Source organism: Sinocyclocheilus anshuiensis, unplaced genomic scaffold (assembly GCF_001515605.1).
Source record: "Sinocyclocheilus anshuiensis isolate Anshui unplaced genomic scaffold, SAMN03320099.WGS_v1.1 scaffold78, whole genome shotgun sequence".
Lineage (NCBI taxonomy): Eukaryota > Metazoa > Chordata > Actinopteri > Cypriniformes > Cyprinidae > Sinocyclocheilus > Sinocyclocheilus anshuiensis.
Window position 1 is genome coordinate 3,481,645 of NW_015544250.1, and position 8,424 is coordinate 3,490,068.

The 8,424-nt window shown below is 35.7% G+C and overlaps 1 pseudogene; it reads right to left on the reverse strand.

Moving 5' to 3' along the window:
• Nucleotides 1–8,424, reverse strand: part of LOC107697957 (plexin-A1-like) — a 255,116-nt pseudogene that overhangs the window by 30,018 nt on the left and 216,674 nt on the right.

Below are 8,424 nucleotides of genomic sequence, written 5' to 3' on the forward strand. Positions count from 1 at the left end.
TTTTAACTAGTTCACCCTAATACATTTATTTATTAAAATCTCATATCAATAAATCAATCAATGTTAACTGTATAATTTATGTAAACTAATTATAAACGATTACAAATAAACTTACAGCAGTTAGCCTGTGTCTGACCTGTACATAAATTCTATAATAACTTAAAATCACATAATTAAGCTGGTTAAACAAATTGATTGACAACTTTGTTATTGTATAAAAAGAGGCAGCTGCACTAAGATGCAGTTTGGGAATGCATTGACCAATCGGTGCAAGCCCTAAATGATATAGGACTTACTAATAATGAATCTCACCTTCTTTGCATTCGAGAGCGACTCTAGATTCCAGGTTGTCCATTTGCAGCTGGAGTCGTTTGAGGGTGCGGTCTGCGTCCCGGGACTTGCGCTTGTAGGCGATGAGCACAGCGATGATGACCAGCAGCAGGAGGCCTCCACCTCCTCCGATCCCGATGATAGCAGGCAGGGTGAGAAGGCTGTCGGAGTAGATCTGCAGCATGCCGGGGGAATATTCGAACCCTCCTGCCCGGATCTGTAACAGAGGCATGGGAGACCCGGCTCAATGAGGTACAGGAAGCAAATCTTGTGCACTGGCCTGTGATCTGCAATTAGATGTGATTAGCATTCATAATTTTGTTGTGGTAATTCATTTGTGAGAATCGACTTTTTGCTTCAAGAATGCAAAAGCAGCTTCACACAAAGACCCAAATTAAAACTTTATGAGCCAATCACATTTGTGAGACAAGCTAAGAGATTGAAAACCCATTTAGCCCGAAATGTCCTATTATTACTGGATCATTTCAAGCTTGTATTTGCTTGAAATGATCCAGGAACCGTGTGATTGTTTACACAGCCCTGTCTTGGCAAAAATCAATCCACACAGTGTCCAGGTGTTTGTTTTAACCATAAACGCGTTTGTACACCAGAATAGTTAAACGTTTAATAGATAAAGATATTTTTTTTTTCTAAAGAAAATCTGAGGATATTTGTCCAATAAAACTGGCCAACATTATGATAAGGCATTGCTTAGTCCTCGCAAAATCTGGGTAGTAACTGATTACATGTAATCTGGATTATATAATCAGGTTCCAAAAATTAAGTACTTGTAATTAGATAATATTACATTTTAAAATACTTGTAATCAGATTGCAGTTACTTTTTTATTGATTACATATTATTCACATGGTCATATGACATGCAGATAAACAGGTATAATATTTCATATTTTTTATGACGTGTTTTATTATGATTATTGTAATTTTAAAAATACTTATTTTGATTTTACATTTATATGATTTATTCCATTATTAGCTTTTCATTTAACACACAACCCCTCTGCAGTTCCTTCACGAACCCCAGGAAACTTTGACGTAATATAATGTTTAATGCACTTCACGTTGTTAATAACAATGAATTGTTACCTGAAATATGTATTTTAATGTATTACGTCACTAACTACAATTTTTGTCATGTAAATGGAAATCAGTAATGGACTACAATTTGCAAGTAATCTACACAGAACTGCTTAGAGGGCATAATTTTGATGAATAAGTCTATGGGATATTTTATCCATTTTATCATCTAGTAGATGAAAATCAAGGACAAACACTTAGATAAAATAAACTGCACATATATCAATTTAACATAAATTTAGTATAATTCATTATTAATACATTATATAAAGCAATTAACCTGTGACCCGAACATAAATTCCAGTAATGACTAATCGCATAATTAATATGAAAATAAAATCACACCTCTCTTCAACAACTCACACAATCTGAGGTATCATTCATTTAAAAATAAATTATGCACAAAGTTCATTACATCGAGTTAGAGGTGTGGAAATACAGCAAAATGCTTCAGCAAACAGCGCTAACATAAATATTTGGAATTGAACTTCAAGAGAACTCTAGTGTAGATATTACGTGACTGTATGCACTGCACCGCAGGCATTGTGCGCTCTCTACAAAAACTACAGGGACCCCTGGGAAAGCATGGGGTCAAAGATCCCAGCCATGCAAAATTTTCTAGAGAGACTGTCTAACAGGGGTCACGGTGGTCATTGCACAGCTGTGTGACGAACACACTCATATCATCACCCATATACACACACACACACTCTCTAATTCTCACATACAGGCCAAAAGATACAGGAATCACACACACTAAGAGCTGCCAGACATGAACCAATGCACAAAGGGCGGCTCATAACTAGGTCACTGTACACAGGACAAGAGCACAGCTGTGTCTGCGTCTCGGGCTCACCTCGCATCGCATCGGAGTGCTGCATGAGGACGGCCATGCAAAGAGACACGTCTATTTCTGAACCAGCATTTTTCAAAGAGCATTTGTACAAACATATATTTCACACAATTTCTCCGAATTCAATGTGACATTTGCCGCAAAAGTAATACAAATGCAGAAAACAGGCGTGAATATTTTTCTTCTCGGAGCATTTCACTTTCAGAGCCATCACAACGAATGACATGCTGTGGCGAGATAAAGAGTGTCCTTTCAAGATATTTTCCTTCAGCGGGGCATTCGGTTGGTGTTAAGTTCATTTCTGAAAGCGAGTTGTCATTTCCAATCTTTTGACATTTGGTCAATGTGAACTTGAGGATCTAAGTACATACCGTCACTTTGTGCTGGCCAGTGAGGTTGGGCCACTCGCACAGCAACTGGGTCTCAGAGAGCGTCAGAACGCACGGCGTCTCTCCGATAAACACTGTGTAGTTAAGCCTGGAGTTACCGGGTGCAGCAGGAATCAAATTACGACCCTGTAATGACAAAAAATGGAAAAAAGAGATATTATCAGATATGAAAAGGAACAATAAAATATAACTAACATAAATTGTTTTAACATAAAAATAAAATTTCCTCATGATTCTCAACAGAGCTTTGTCATGTAACATTTAAAAGCATCGACTATGCTAATATACTAATATACTATAATTTCCATCAAAAATTATTATTACAATAAGCAATATTTAAGAAAACAATATTTGTTGGCAACAAGTAATTTATGTGAAAAAGTATCATATTTAATATAAATATAATTACAGTACAGTATATATGATATAAAAATGAATTTAGGGTTATAATTTTAGATTTCCATTTTTTATTATTATTATTATTGTCATAAACATTTATGAAATTAAAATTTTAATGTTTATATTATTTGTACATATTATTTTATCTTGCGTGTGTGTGCGTCAGTGGTGGGCCGTCAGGGCCAGCAAAGCCTTCTCTGCTGGCCTAAACACTATCAGAATCACTGATTTAGTTTAATATATTTTTTCCATGAATGTGTATTAAATTATTTCCAATAGTCTATTCTCTTCATTTCATAGCTTTTCTCTTGGTTGCACTGCTTCCAGTAGTGTATGTTTATATTAGAGCTTTTATCCAATCATATTTCAGCAATCGTGTTGCCAGGGTCAAAGAAATCTGCCTTAAGGCCTTCAGAATCAACAGTGCAGGCGTCTGTTAGCTTAACCCAATGGCAATGAAACTGTTGCTTTAACCAATCAGATAGTAGTCAGCGTACTAGCTAGCAAACAGCATCACTGTAAATCATTTTATTAAAACTTAGTAAAACTTTTATTACTGTTTCTCAGGTTTAGATTTTCAGTGCATTTTGAAAAAATATTTGCCTACTATATTTAGTCAATCTAAAAACAGTAGTCCTAATGACTGCGAAAAACAACCACACACCTCCTCGGCACCGGCTCTGTGAAAGACTCGTGAAGATGAAAAACCACTCACGTTAGAGTATGGTAGGTTAATTTTCATTTTTGACTCTTTTATCGCTTGATGTGTTGTATGCTGATGTTATTTGGTGCGTATATATAAATGTTACACACACATATGCATTATAAAATATATATTTTTTTAAATTTCTTTGGGAAAAAAACAGTATTTGTTGGGAATTTAAGTAGTTCATGTGTTTATGTGAAAAGTATAATATTTCATTTAAATATAATTATGATATATAATTATTATATACACAAAAATATTAATTGAAGTTGATCATTTTCTATTTACATTATTACTATAAATAAACATTTTATACTCTAAAATTAGAAAATGTGACCCTGTCTGTGAAATCCAGGCTAAAGTCTCAAAATCTAATTATGAGATAACAAGCATCAAAGTTTGATTTCAACCATTCATTTCACTATGATTTCAATCTTTGACATGGCCTTACTCAGTCAATATTAAAGATATAAAGGTTATATTTTAACAGAATGTTCTACATCTTTATGAAAGATGATTTTATGTATAAAACCGTAAATCACAAAAAAAAATACTTTAGCTGGGTTTTCACAGGCAGGGTCACAAATGTAGAAATATAAAACTGATTAAATATTATATTTGAATATTATTATATTCTATTTGTATACACACTACAAAATATACAAAATTAAATTTAAATAATTTTAAAAATAAATATATGCTACACATTAAAATGTGTACAAAAAAACCCCAAAAAACTAAGAAATCATACATTTAAATAATCATATTTTTTGTGTTGGCAACAGTGAAAATGTTGGCAGGGCAAATATGTTTATAGAATGTCTATAGATATCGAAAATATTCCTTTAAGGTGCTGGAATGGGTTTTCCAGATAATAGTAATGGTCTGTTAGTCTGAATTCAAATTAGCATCACACAACCTTGGACACGTAAAGGTCATGTAGATATTGATTTAAAAAAAGCAAAGAAAACCCCAAAGGCTTGAACAGATATGAACATATCCTGCGACTGATCTCCTCAATGGAGATAAACAGGAAGGAAAATAAAGGTCGGAATACTCTGCGGCCACATGGACAGAAAGAACAGGAAAGAGAAATGTTGATGAATAACAGCAAAGCACCAAAGGCAGGGGATTGGGCATTAAGTAAAAAGGTTTCGTTAATAAATTTCCATTTAACAAAGAAATATCACCTGACATGCTTCGACTCTCACCTCAGTTGGTTTAAAGAAAAGAGAAGCTTTCATTACAGGAGAAACCAGCTGAGATCAGCATTTTGAAGTTTATGAACCAAGGGATGAAGAAGAAGTGGTACGTATGGAGAAGACAGATTCGTACTTAGTTATTACTGTAGCTATTTTGCAGTGTCCTTCTGCAGCTTTTATTCAGGAAAGGAAAATATGGGCGGAATAAGTGGCAACATGATCAGCAAATGACGCAAACTCAAATTGGCCACATAAACCTCACATCAATAACCACAGATCCATCAACCACTTGAAGCAAGAGATGTGCACCTTCAGGATAAGGGGAGATGTTGGTTTGAGCTCCAGAATGCCTGTGGGACTGAGGGGTTCAAAGACGGGGTCTGGGTAGTAGCTGAAGCTCTCGTTGACGACCACAAGTGCGTGGACGTTATCCATGTAGAAGCCGATCTCATCCGGTCCGCTGCCAGTCTCAGCAAAGCCTCTATCCGAATCAGCCAGCGACGGGGCCAGACAGACCATAACGGAGTTGTTGAAAACCGTGCAGTTCTGCGTAGAATAGGAAAACAGGGAGACAAAACTGAATCAAACTTTTTTAAAACAACATTTATTATGTAGAGTGTCAATTAAATGTGTTCAATTAATTATAAAAATTAAGTATACATTTTTTTTTAATAATAAGAAATAATCATAATTATATGAAAACAATATACATTGACAAATAAACAACAACAAAAAGAAAATTATAAAAATAAATATATAAATACATTTATTTGTATTTTATATAATATTTTATTATATTTTAATAATAATATTATTATTATTAATAATAATAATATTAATATTGTGTTGTTGTTGTTCATTTTTAGAACCACTTTCTTTTGAATGTCTTATTTATCTGCAAAGTAATGTAATGTATTTAAATGATCTCTATCTTTGGTCATTCTCAGGGTAAATAACTAAATAAATAAATGTGATCATTTAAATGCATAACATTATTTGCATTACATATTTTGTGTAAATAATTTGATTGCAATATTTAATTGATTGACCCTAATTACAATTAAATGGGACACAAATTATGTATTGTGACAGCAGAAGGCACGTCAGATAATTCTAATGTTACATTAAAACATTTTAATGCGATTATCATAAACACTGAGACTGTGAGGAAAAGAAATGTATAAAAAGAAAATAACAAAGAGCGACACAGAGATACTTCAGTGACCTTTCTCGAGATAAAAATGCTGGTTAGGATTGTGTGTCGCTGTTACAGAGTCCTTTAAGCAACACAGCGACAGGGGAACATGTGGAAGTTTTGTGAAATGAACATTAGTAAAAAGTACGGAAGAGCCCAGAGATGTGGAAAGTGGAGAAATCAGGAAAGGACAAGGAAACGGAATACTTACATGGAAGGACTCTGCAGAGCCGTACTTGGCACGGATCTTGGGTTCTTTAATGGTGGCCAGGTTGGTACCGCTGATCGTCAGCAGAGTCCCACCGCTGGGAAGAGAAACAGGAAGTCATCATCGCAACATGATGGGTACAGATCTCTCACAACAACCCAATCATACAATCTAGCTCAACACTTGGCCTTGAAATATGAAGAAATATCAGTCTATCAAGCTTTTCCTCCCAAAGGGAGGCAAAACAGAGCAGAGGTAATATATCCCATAATCACTTTTGGTGATGAGACACAAAAAGGATTTTCATGAAGAGCCGGGCGTTTAAAGACATTCTACCTCTACATATGTGGCACCCGTTTCATAAGTCGTAACAGAGGCTGAGATTAGGTGATATTTGGAGAGCCCATCAAATCAAAAAGAGTTTTATAGCTTTCAGTCAGCTTCTGTTAGCTTCAAGGCTAACTATACGCTAGTACACTTTAAATTCTTTCATTTCTAACCAAAAATACTTTTAAATGAGAGATTTTATTTGGGTAAAAATCTACATCTAGGCTGAGAATGTTCCTCCCTCAAATGTACGTGCCTCTTTTTAGCAATAGCAAGTAGCAAATTGCTAATGCTAATTTTATTTATTTCCTTAACCATCAATTGTGGTATTTTAAGTGTAATTTTGCCAGGCTGTGATGTAAACAAAATGCTACTGGCTATTTAGAGTAAGAGACAAGCCCTTTAACTCCGTTCGTTTCAATTGGAAATACAGCTTGGTTTGTCCTACCAGGTATTTGGAGACCTGCTCGTCCACAGCACACTATATGTGTGGAGTTCTTTCAGTCTCTCCCCTTTCTATGTCTCTGTCTGTCTCAGTGAAAAATCTCTCTTAACTCAGCTACAAGCTCAGGGAACAAGAGAAAGGACACCCTGCTTACAAATAGATCCTCTGCCCACCACTATCTGAGAAGATATCTCATTCCAGTCACAGTGCTTGAAAGTATGCAACTGTACACTTGATGTATTGTACTACTGTGGCAGCAACCAACCTCAGTACTCAAGAGGACAATAGTGTTACCTTCAAATGACATTAAACCAGATGTGCTAGCTGAAAATATGTCATCAGTTTAACTAATTTCAGCTAACTTACTCAGCAAAGGTTATATTAAGTGATATTATAGTATATTAAGAGTCTGTCTGTGTATGTTTGTGTCTGTAATGTACTAGCATAGCTAGTTTTGGGCCTGACTTGTTTCTTGTTTGTCCTAACTTTTGGTCTCTTGGCATCCGTCTTTGTTTGATGATGCTATATGTACCTTCGGCTTCTGTTTTTTTGGCTGATCTAACACAAAATCGTTTTTAAGATACTAATTTGCCTCGGGTTCCCTATTTCCCTACACCGACGTCTTGTGTTCACAAGCTTGTTGACACAGGCGGTCTGTGAGTTTGAGTCTCACACCGTACCGCCGCTGATGTCTCTGCTTGTTTGCCTCTGTGACGCCTGCTGTGCCGTGGTCCTGAAGGGCATTTTCAGCTGAAATCAATAGATTCACTCGGCGCACACTAACAGGCTCTAGGGCCACAACTTTTGGGTTCCAGTTAGGTCTGTTCAAGCTAGGGGCGACTTCTGCACAGGCGCAGTCATTTCTGGTACTGCTTTGATCCCTGTGTGTGTGCGTTTGTTTTTCAGAGGCAGATGAAGGGGGGAAGGTACCATGGTACACACTCCTGGGGGATAATGGCCCCGTTCAAAGCAGGGCTCAACAGAGAGTGCACACACTTGACTGTAGTGGCCTAGGTCAGCAACAAAACACACAATCACACAGACACACGGTTGTGAGTATGCGTGTGTCATGACATAACAGACTCCCGACTCTTTGGTGACTAGAAGAAGAAAGCCAGGAATTTCTTCAGTCAAACTCAACTAATATTTTATATATTTCACAGTATTGTAAATATATGAAAAATTAAGCCAAAAAATTATGTAATATATTGTAACTTAAATGTTTTCAATATATTATGCCAACGTAAAGATGAGTAATGCAATATATATATAT